The following is an 11,251-nucleotide window of genomic DNA, read 5'->3' as shown; positions in this document are numbered from 1 at the left end:
CTATGCATATTCTGCCTGTGTTAACAGATAAAGCCAGGAGAGCTGAATACACACACACACACACACACACACACACACGACACACACATCTGCATACTTTTATAAAAGAGAGCAATAAATGTGGAAAGAAATCAGAAATTGATTTTTTTCTTCTTGTTTACTTGGAAGGGGGCTGGGGTGGGCAGGAGTTAGGGTGGGAGTTTTGGTGGGGGCAAGCTCTGATGAGGAGAGAGAAAATCTCAGAAATTAACATTATAGGTATCTTTCTATATAAAGATGCAAATGGCATTTTATCTTAACTTGGCCCTGTGCTTTAGTCAGTGTTTATGATTAATTATCTCCTTTTTCATAAAAATAAATCATGTTAAAAATTAGGATCTCCACGCTGGGGAGAAACTAAGCACTGGTTTCAGGTTGATCTTGTTAATTTCAGCCTGAAATTGACACACTAATTAAAGAGCAACGTGGTAAAGCACGCGCAGGCAAGATTATACCCAGCTCTTTTTTTTTTTTTTTTTTAAATCAGATCTACCTTATATTTTCCCAATTAAAAACTGCAAAAAGCAGTTTCATTGCCCCAGGATAAAAAATAAGGGCCCCCTTTTCACAACATGGGCCATCACTTTCTACCATCAGATTCATTGTGATGTATTAGATGCAATAAATTATCCCATGTAACAAAACATTGGGAGCTGAAAGGCAGATAATCTGGAAAGCAGAGATAAGGATTCATTATTCCAAATCATTATGAATCCAACGTTGCCTCTGACTTCTTTCTTAATCAGCTCCTCTGATCCTGGATATGTGAGCAGCACAGATAAGGAAAGAGTCGTTTATAATTCTCCACCTCGTCTAATATTTTAAAATAAAGTCAGAGGCAAGAAAACGCCATAAAACACTGGTGAGCAGGCAAGCGCCGAATGAAAAATCACTTCCATGTTATTATATCCACAGTAAGATTTAATTAAAATTCTCCACATCCACGTGCTTTATTTTCAGATAGGATTTTTTCCCATCACGTAATAATTGATAGGAATTTGCAAACGGGGCTATTTATTTAGGGCGCTTGGGTGGAATAGGTCTGATTTTCTTTTTCTTTCTTTCTTTCTTTCTTTCTTTCTTTCTTTCTTTCTTTCTTCTTTCTTTCTTATTTCCAGTCACTGCTATTTAAACTTTCATTTGCGATGTCCATAGTTCCAGACCACCCAGGTCCCCACCATCCACCCGCCCTATCGAGGCTGCAGTTCTTGGTCCCGGAAATGCAGTTGTAGTCACGGTCCTGAAAGTTGAGTTTAAAAAAAATATTCTTTTATAAGAAGCAGCAGAAAACTGGGTTGTCCCCATGTGATACCTCCTTTATGCCCTCTCAATTCCTACCCCCACGCATATTTATGATAAACTAAATCTCAGGGAGTGGAACTGGAAGATTAGAACTTTCAAACCTGCTGGTGTGTGTTGTCATGTGGCAGAGTGCACTTTAAAGAACTAAACCAATCTGAGGATTTGTAGGGAGGTAGAACAATTGAAAAGGGAGGGTGGCACTGAACACTGATGGGCACAAAGAAAAATATTATGTGTTTTAGGGAAAAGAAACAAGACATTGGAACCTGGAGGAATAAATATGCTGGTTCTGCAGCTCCACACGGAACTGCTCTATGTGGCCACACGTTCTCAGGAAGGTTGGAGGTTCTGCCAGCGATGACTTCTTCCTCCGGGATCTCCTTTTTCTTTATCTAACAGGTGAACTTCATATCTACATGACCATCATGGAGATCCAGATGCACTGTTTTTATTGTCTATCAGTCATTTACTGATCCATCTTCTACCTTCACATGTTGGGTGACTTCTCTTTATATTTAAAAGCCAATCGAATGTCGTTGCTTGTAGGAATGTGGTCTTATAAAACTGGCAGGATGCACCACCGGACTGAAAGCGGCTGTTGCAGGTGCCAATCAGGATGAGGCATTTGCCTTCAGGAAGAGTCCCAAAACTAGGCTCTGTCTCCAGGCCCAGGGTTCTGGTCCATCTCTCTAGCTGGTTCAGCTCTGAATCCACAAAGGGCTAAAAGGCTGATGGTAGGTGCTTCAGGGAGGGTAAATGGAGGCGGAGGCACGCCTGATTAGGGTGCAGGTTCATGGTGTGTGGGAAGAGGTGACCAGCAGTGGGTGCTCATGCCTGTGTGTGGCTGTGAGTGGGACCATGCCTGGGCTGGGACTCCAGGCATGCACCCCACTCAAAAACTTTTCAATGAAACGATTCCCTCCAGAAAGTCTTCAAATCTCAGACAAAGCCACCCTGTCTCCTCAGGCGCGTTAGGTTAGGCTGGCTCTGAGCAACTGGGTTCCCTTGCCAGTTAGTGTGTAAGCTATAGACAGTTGTCCCTGAATACAGAATGTCACTCTCTTCTCTTCTCACCCTCTGTCACCCCCAAGTATATATATTTACACGCCCAGAAACCAGAGCCACGAATCAGTGAGCCAGAGTGGTAGCTTTTAAAATTCAGGAAGCGACTTAGGGCTTCATTAAAGCAGTATCTTTGCTGTGTGCCTGGCCCAATGTCCACTCATCAGAAATAAATCTTCAGCCCTACTGCCCAGGAAGTCCCACCAAGTGACTGACCAGGGAGTATTTCCCTCACTTTGCTTCTGCCTCAGAATAAATTCTCTCCTTTCTCCCTCACTTCCTCCCCACTCTCAAACCTGCCCCAACTCTCCTGGAATACCTCACTCTCATCAGCAGGATTTCCACCCCAAAGCTCATCAAGACAGCAAGAAATGCCCAGCTGGCAGCATTTGCCGCTGACTATTACATTGAAAAACGGTTGTATTTTTATTAAGCTCTTTGGATTTTCTTTTGAAAGCCTGAATCTCTTTGGCAGCCAAATTTCCTTCCATCAAGACATCCTCCCTTAAAGGTAGAATTGGGGTGATGGAGAGAGGTGTGATCAGATTTCACAACCCCTCACCAAGGAGCCACTTTAGACCCGAGAAAAGCCAGTGCCCGCGTCAGCAGAAAAGGAACGGCGAGTGAGGCCGCCAGACCGACGGGAAACAGGCGGAGAGAGGGTCCCCGAAGCGCAGGGCCCAGGTGGTCCGGGGGAGGGAGGAGGGACAGGAGAGCTTGCCCTGGGTCTCAGAGGGTGCTGTTGCGGGCTCCAGGTTCTAAGGGAAAAGGACTTTCCTGTGGGAGGTGAGCCTAGGGAGGGGAAAGGAGAAGGAGGGGCAGGAGAATGGGGACGGTGAGAAGCCGGAGAGGGGAACTTGAAGGAAGTCGAAAGTGGCCCCTCTGGCCTAGTGGACGGCGTGTTGGGGTACAGTGAATGCCCGGGCTAAGGAGACAACTGTCGCTGCCTTGTTGACTGATTGCCCCTCCCTGGGTCCCCGCCTTAGTCCCCACAGGGGAGCAGCGCGAGACTGAAGGAGGCGGTGTTGGGACCCTCCGGGGGTCGGCAATGCCAGCGACACTTATCTTCCTAGCAGCAGGGGCCTTCCTAGGACAGGCCAGGGAGCCCCCTTCCCCACCCCGACCCCGTTCGTCAGGGCCACAGGTTGGGTGCAAGCTGTCAAGAGAAGGCCTTTCTGCATCCTCGAAACGTGCCTAGAAAGTGGCTCTGCCACTTGGTGGCAGAAGGCAGGAGGGACATGGCAGGAGGGCCTGCATTCGTGACAACGAGGGGTGGAGGGGGGAGGACTTCGGGTCTCCCCAGAGGGCAGACAGACCTGGCCAGCCTGGCAAATCCTAAGTCTCTATCCTGGATTCTAGGCCTAAACTCACCCGCAGGGTGGTCGGCGGGGGCACACACGGGTTGGGGAAGAGGCTGGGGTGCCCCTGGGTGGAGGCTGGTTTGGGGTTCAGGCAGCTGGAGGCAGGCCACAAATCCAGCAGAGAGGGCAGGAGGGCCCGCCGCGCAGAGCTGCTGCCCAGCTCCTAGCGTGGCCCCCCAGCCTAGGCATCACACTCAACTGCTCTTTGCACCCCATGTCCACGCAGCTTAGTCCTCACCTCACCTCCACCTCTGTCCACACCCCAAGTGCCTTGGCCTCCCCGCCAGGAAATGGCGTCCCCCAAACACTTTACCCCATGAAAAGAGCAACTCCTGCCTACTCAACGGGTTGGAACACAAGAAACCTCTTGACTTTCTGGCCCAGCCACAGATAAATTTTGTTTTATTTCTCCCCAAAGATTTATTTTTAAAGTCAGTCTCCATATTCTTGTTGTATAAATATTGTGAAGGGAAAGCTCTACCTGTCAAAACAGATGGACTCCGGCTTTTCTACCCCAATGTTTATGGAGTTTCATTTTACTCTTGCCGAAATTTATTCATGACAGAGTCTCTCTCCGCGAGTTATTTTGATCTCCTCACCAGCAGGGGTAGGGATGGTACCAGAGAGAGGCGGCTTTGCAGGGAGGCTGGAGTTTGCTTGGCCCTACGAGTAGCGGAACCGGATCATTTTCCTTCAGACATTTTATCTCCAGCGCGACCTCTGATTCCTGCTTTCTTATCTCACTCTCCTAGAAGGTAGATTTTCCCTAGAAGTCTTCTTAAAAAGAATTGAGACCCCTAGAGAATCCCCCCGAACCTCTAGTATGTGTGCCCAAGGATACCCCATCTCCAAATATTCTTATGTCTACTTGGAGGAGGGCCGGGGGTAGTAGCCAAGTCACCCAGCGCCCTGCACCTCCTAACTTTTACGGGACAGCTATGGCTCAGGAGAGATGAAGGTAGAATGGGGGCGTCTTGGAGGCATCAGGTAGACAAAAACAGGAGAAATTAGTGGGAAGGGAGAGGGAAAGCCCCGGAGGGCAGAGACCCTCGCTCCCGGGCCCTGCCGTTGGCTGCCACTGGCCAGATCCCGACAAGCTCCCCCTGGGTCCCCAGTGCTCCCAGAAGTGGAAGGAAAATACCACACATGGGTTTACACCTATGGTAGTGACCCAGTCCACATTTCTGATGACAAGTACAGTGTTAATTCCAACCCTGCCAGAAGACAGAGCACTGTGCAGGCGCCAGGGGCCGGTCACATTTCAGGCCGCCTTTCCCCACCCCCAAGCTCTGTCAGTTTCACACACCCCTGATGTGCTGTTTGCCTGTTTGCAAAAGGGGGTGAAATTCATTCCCTCGCTCGTTCTCCTTCCCTCCCTCCCTTTCCCTCTTCGCAACCCGGAAGAGCTCCGCTCTCTACAGTGAGCAGGGAAGGCGGAGGGGAGGGGGCTCCCGGGAAGGACGCACGTCGCCCAGGTTTACCTCTCGCTGGAAGCCCGCCTGAGATGCGGTGAGCAGTTCCAGCGGCCAGGACGGCAGCGGCAGCCACAGTGGCGAACTCTGCCTGTCATTTCTGCCTTCAGATCTCCGGCGAGTCAGGAAAAAATAAAAAACAGCTGGCCCTCGGGAGCGAGCTGCCCAGGTCAGTGATTATCACTCTCTTCCCTCTCTAACTCCGCACGCCCTCTCCCCGCTCCACGTGGAGAGAATTAGGAGGAGGGCTCCTCTCCAAAGGGCGGACTGCCTCTGAAAGAAGCTGAACTAGAACCCACTTCTTATTGTTCTTTCTTTGGTCGCTGGAAGTCTCTGGGTTTCTGTGGTGACCTTGGGCGAGTATGGTGTGTGAGTGTGGAGATGTCCTCCTTCGCAGGAGAGAGCTGGTAGATGTAGGGATGTGAAGAAAAACCCAACGGAAAAATGAGAGCCGATGGGAATGCTTGGAAAGAGCCGGACACAAATTTCCCACTGCAAGGAGGGTTGAGGATTGGGGAAAACGGCCCCCGAGCCCAGGAGCCTTCTCCTAAAGGTGGCTGCAGTCTCAATTTCATGTTTCTTTTCCTCTGTTTAGAAGTCTGTGTTGAGGCTCATTGTCTCTGCATATAATTAAAGAAACAGCTGTGCGCTGTAAGATAAAGTTGGAACCCAGATGTGTCTGCATCTGGCACACCCGAAGGAAGCTAGGGGTGGGGAGGCTTCTTTGCTTCCAGGAGCACCCTGAGGTGGGTGAGAAAACCGCAGTCTCCCCACGGGGCGCCCAGGGGCATCCAAAGCAGAAGGGGCAGAGAAGACAAGCTTTGGACTTAACTCCTGAGCCATCAGATCAACAGAGCTCCAAAAGGTCACTCAGCGGCAGTTCCCCCTTGAAGACAGTGTTAAAACCTCAGGGAAGTGGACTGAATCTGGGCAGGACAGTTGCTATCACACACGCCTTTTCTTTCTCCCGGATACCAACAGGGCGCCTGAAGAAACTGACACGGATGATTTTGGCAAGGGCAGGGGTGGAAGTGAGTCCAACGGTGCGGCATCTCCCTGGGTTTGGTTCCCATATTTCTTGGTCTTTCTCGCCTCCCCATTGTCCATGCTCACCAGGACATGGGGTCGCAGATGGGAGATTAACAATTTAAAAGGGTTACATGGTGAAGTCGCATTTCCTGAAGCCTCCTCTGCTTAGCGGCTGCTGCAGAGAAGGTAGTGGCCGTAGCAGTGGGTGGGCTGGGGGTCTAGCCAGGCTGGTTGAGTCCGTCCAGGTGTCTGTACATGAGATGCTTGGGGGCCCAAATGGCTGGTAATGTGTGTGTGTGTGTGGGGGGGGGGGCTGGGGCTTACCGTGACACGTTTGTGCCATTCAGAAGAACGGAATTATTTTCTATCCGTTTGAATCTAGTCAAGGCATGGTGTCAGTTCAGACCAAGACCCCACTGAGTGTCAGTTCGCTAGGTGGGAGGTCTGATTATGGAGTCTCTCGGTGGCATCAAGCAGGAGACCCTGCTTCCAGCTTCTAGCCAGCTGCCCTGAAAAGCCCAAGGTCCCTGGCCCAGGAAGCTGCAAGGCTTGGAGGATGCAGAGTGGCTGCAGTGCATGGGCCCGTCCTCCACTCTGCACAAGAGGTGTCTGCCAGCCCCAGCACTGGAGCTGTTCTGTCCCCACCAAAAGCAAGGAGACCTGGGAAGCTATATTTTTCTTTATTTGACATTTACACCCCGCCTTCTTGTGGAAGATAAAGGTGGGGACAGTCAGTGGTGCAGAGAAGGGATAGAAGTGGGCATCCCTGAGCATTCTTTGGTAGGGGTTTTCTGTTGGGGGTGTCCAGCTGCCCTGGACCACACAGAGTGCCTGGGGAACTGGTAGGTGTGTGGGAGCCAGGTGGCTGAGAACCCCTCTTCTGGCGGTTAAAGCAGTTTGTGTTCTGGAACCATGGGAGGTGGCAGGAAATTAGGGATCCGGTAAGGTGTGTGGAGCAGAAGCCACTTCTGTCCTCTAGCACTGGGTTATTTTTAACTATTTCTAGGCTGCACCGAAGTGATGTCACATTCTTGGTGCCTGAGCCATATTGCACAGAAATGTGCATTCTTATCCTGGTATGTCTTTGTGTGCAGACCAAATCTTTCCCATCATCTCTTTTTTTCTCTTAATGGTAGGAATAGTCAGAGAGGCTTTGCAGCCTCGGAGGGAACAAACTGAGGAATCCAGCTTTTGCTTTGGCCGCTGGCTGACTGGAGCTGGGGGTGCAGAGGTGGGTGCAGCACCAAGCAAGCAGCAGTTGCTCAAAGCTTCCTTGCTGAGGTCCACCGGGTGTCCGTGGCTGCGGGTCTGCTGGCGTTAGTGAAGAACAGGCATAGGCGTCTGGTGGCTGTTCTGTTTTATAAAACAAATTGCTTGGGGTCCACGAGATGGAAAGTGGCCTAGAACTGAGCTGCCCGCAGGGAGAGCCTGCGGGAAGGGGGCAGCCGGGCACCACCAAGGGCGCCCGGGACCAAGGGAGGCCGGGAGAAGCCTGCGCACGCCAAACCTCCTCCTTTGCACTTCTGAGCCAGGCACAGTCACGGATTTTACCAGGGGGCTCCAACGGGTCCAAAGGAAGACACAAACGATTTGTGCTTTTAAAAGCCCGCCTCTACTGTCTCCTGAATCTGAACGGAGTCCCTCTCCCCCTCTTTTCCTACCCCTGCTGTGAACACTCCCCCTGCCCCATTGTCCCGCTACAATCACACTCCAATTCCTAGGCTAATCTAGAGGAGTCAAAACACAATAGTCCCCAGATAAAACCCGCCTTCTCCTCCCAAAACGCTGGACTGAAGCAGACCGAGGAGACTCGGCTGAGGCCAGGGTTGGGGGCTGTGAGGCTGTGAGGCGGCGGGTGACCGCACCAGGCTGGGGGAGTGAAGCAGGTGACTTAGACTGGCCGGCCTGAGCCCCACGTGCACCCCACCTCACCTGGCAATACTAAGGCCTGGTGGGCCAAGCCTTGAAACGGGGGAATTTCTGCCCAGCTGGAGCCTTTCCTTGGTGCAGGATCCGGAGTCCTGGGTGCTGTAGCGGCGTGGCTGAGGGGCCCCCGGAGAGGGAGGAAAGGCCGGGTCTAGAAGTAGCAAGCCCCTGGCTAAGAGTCACTGATGCCGCTGGGTAAGGGGTCCAAAGCTGGGGAGATGCAGGGCTGCCGGCTCGGCTGCCTCCATCCCTTCTTTTTCTCTGGTGGCACTCTCCTCTCCCCCAACCTGCCAAGGCCAGGAGGAAGGGAGAGAGCCGAAAAGAGCACCTTTCCTCCAGGAGACTCCAATTCCTTTCCACTTACCCTCAAGGGGAGTTCTTTCTCTCCTACCCAACCCAGGGCTCCCCGCAACTGACGCCCCCTCACGTGCACATTGTTAAACCCGAAAGCAGAAATCCCCTGTCTTCTCCCTGCCCGTCTCCCTCTTTCCGTTGCACCCCTACCTACCCAATTTTTATCTTGCGGCAATCAGGGGTTTTCTCAACTGGGAAAAGGCGGCGGTAGTGGCTGTGGGAGGAGGGTCAGGCTCCCTCGACGTAAGGCCGAGGCCGGGCTAAGGGCGGGTGCGAGGGGCGGTGATCTAGCGCTTCTCCTCTTTTTGACTCTCCCCACGGCTCGCGGCTCCTCTTGGCCTGGGCTGGTTTCCTTCCGAGTTTTAAACGATGTTAGATGAATAAGCGAAACGAACAAATAAAACAACAACAACAACAACAAAAAGCAAAGAAATAAAGAGAAAAAGACAAAAGGGTAAATCAAACTACATGCCACCCCCAAAGCAATGGCTCATTTAGCCGGGAAGGTAGACCCCAGGCCCGGGACGCGTGGGCGTGGGAACGTCGAGGAGAGCTGCCATTTGGACGCGCCCGCCTCCATCATGTTCCCGTTGCCAGTGAGTTTTAGGGTCCCTCTTTCTCTGTTTACCCCGAAGTTCCCAGCTCACTGGGTTTTGTTTGAAAAGACGTAGCCTTGCCGGGCCGTCATCCTCAACCAGCACTGCCCACGGCCCGGCTGCCTTCTCCCGTTTAGATCTTGCTCCCTGCTCGCAAGGGAAAGAAAACGGGGGCCTGGGTGGGAGATGCACAGATAATATGTATTTAACCTGCGCGGTCCGTGGCGCCACGCCGCAGCGGCCTCCCAGCCGTGTGCCCCGCGTGCCGGGGCCCGCGGTGGCGCCTGGAGCCGTGTCCCCAGCGTAACCCTCTCGCCCGGCATCTGGCGAGCTGTTTATACAGCTTTACCTGTGCTATTCTCCTATCCAGTAAAAACCCTCGCTCGGCCAGGGTAACCTAATCCAGGGGCCGAGGCGGAGGAGGGGGCAGTGAGGCTGGCTGGGCTGGAGAGAGAGTGTGCGCGCGCCACTACCCGGGGTCTCTCCTTTGCTCCTCCTCCCACCGTAGGGAAGGAAATTTGGATGTTTCGGGTGACAGAAATGGGGACTCGGGGCTAAGGAGGAAGGAGGCCAGTTTTCACCGCCCAGTCCTCCGGCTTCTTGTTTGAACAGGCGCTGGGGACCTGCGCGGCAGCCACAGCTGGACACGCGCCGCGAAAGGCGCGGCGGTCCCGGGGGCGCCCGGCGTGGGCTAGCGAGGCCGGGGACAGGTTTCCCGCCCTGGCCTGGCTCAGGTCGCCCTAGCCCGGCTTTCATCTCGCCCCAGTCGCCGTTTCCAATTCACACACCGAAGGCAAAACGAGCAAGGCAAGGAGCTGGCGCCTCCCCAACGGACCCTCCCTTGCAGGCAGCCTGGGCCACTCTTCCAGAGCGCCCCGGTGCGGACTGCGGCGGGCGCACGGAATCGAATTAAACGCCTCTGGGCGGTTATTGTCTTTCGCTAATTGCTCGAACAATGGCCTCTGTTAAAATGGAGACACCCAATGAAAGGCCCCGCCGGGCCGCGCTAGGCTCCCTGCGACGCTCTGGCCCCAGGCCTGCTGCTTGCAGACCGCGAACTCGCGGACCCAGCTGGTGCCAGGAGCTGGCGCCGGCCTCGACACCTTTGGCCTCCACTTCCTCCCCAGACTCACAGCGACAGCGGCCGCTTCACACCGATTTTATTGACCGATCGCATCCCAGCAAGATTGATCGAGCTGGAATGGGAAGGGACTTCTCCTCCCCCAGTCCCCGCTCGCGGGGGCCTGGGGCCCGGCTCCAGTTTCTGGCCTTTGGTGTCGCTCCCCGCCCCCCAGCCCCGCAGATTCCCGGCTCCTCTTCTGTCTTTAACTGCGCGGCCGGGTCCGCCCAGGCCGGCGCCGGGGCTCCGGCGGGAGGGACTCGGCGGCGCTGCTTGCTCTGCTTCTCTCTCCCGCCTGCAAATATTTGCTGCCTCGCTGGAAATCCGACTATTTCGCGCGATCTCTTCTTGCAAAGTCTTTAAGTAAACACGCTCAAATGACCGCCCCCGGCGGCCCGAGGCAAGCTCTCTCCCCAAGCGCGGGATTAGTAACTTTAGGACTTCAACCCAGGGGCTCGGCTTTGCTGCTTAGCCTGGGCAGGCAGCGCGCGGGCACCCGGGGCCGCTTCTCCAGGCACCTCGGCCCCGCGGAGCTCGCCTGGACCCGCCGATCGCCTGGCTCGGGTGGGTGGCGCCGGCCGCGAGCATCTCCGCGCCCTGAGTCTGTAACCCTAGGGCTGGGCCCGGGAAAGCTGCGCCGCCTCTCTGCGCCACGGCCTCCGCTTTCAGTACCAGAGTTGGTTTCTCCACTTCCACCGGGACAGGATCTCTTTGCCCCGGGAGGACGGGTGGGAGGGACTTGCTCTTGGGCATGTGTTTGGGGGTGTGTGCGGGTCCCAGCTTAGCCCCTACCAAGGGAAGAAAGTCCGACTGCATTTCTCACCTTTCCCCCCAGAGGACACATCAACTTGACGCCTAAAGCAGCCCCACTCAACTTGACGCCTAAAGCAGCCGCTTCCAGGCCTGGGGGTTCAGATAGGCCAAGCCGGCTGCCGCCGCCCCGCACTCCGCCCCCGACCCAGGCTCCTCTCCAGGCGGTGGGCGCGCCGT

The 11,251-nt window shown here is 54.2% G+C and overlaps 1 protein-coding gene across 2 annotated transcripts in view; it reads left to right on the top strand.

Moving 5' to 3' along the window:
- Positions 1 to 5,181: 5,181 nt before the first annotated feature.
- The window catches only part of GATA3 (GATA binding protein 3), a 28,762-nt gene continuing 22,692 nt past the window's right edge, over positions 5,182 to 11,251 (top strand). For both annotated transcript variants that reach the window (XM_078332924.1, XM_035306688.3), the window contains exon 1: positions 5,182 to 5,405. The gene's annotated coding sequence lies outside the window, so the exon portion shown is untranslated. The remainder of the gene's footprint in view (positions 5,406 to 11,251) is intronic.

Source organism: Callithrix jacchus, chromosome 7 (genome assembly GCF_049354715.1).
Source record: "Callithrix jacchus isolate 240 chromosome 7, calJac240_pri, whole genome shotgun sequence".
Classification (NCBI taxonomy): domain Eukaryota; kingdom Metazoa; phylum Chordata; class Mammalia; order Primates; family Cebidae; genus Callithrix; species Callithrix jacchus.
The sequence above is the reverse complement of the archived record's forward strand: the minus strand, read 5'-3'. Positions and strand labels throughout refer to the sequence as shown.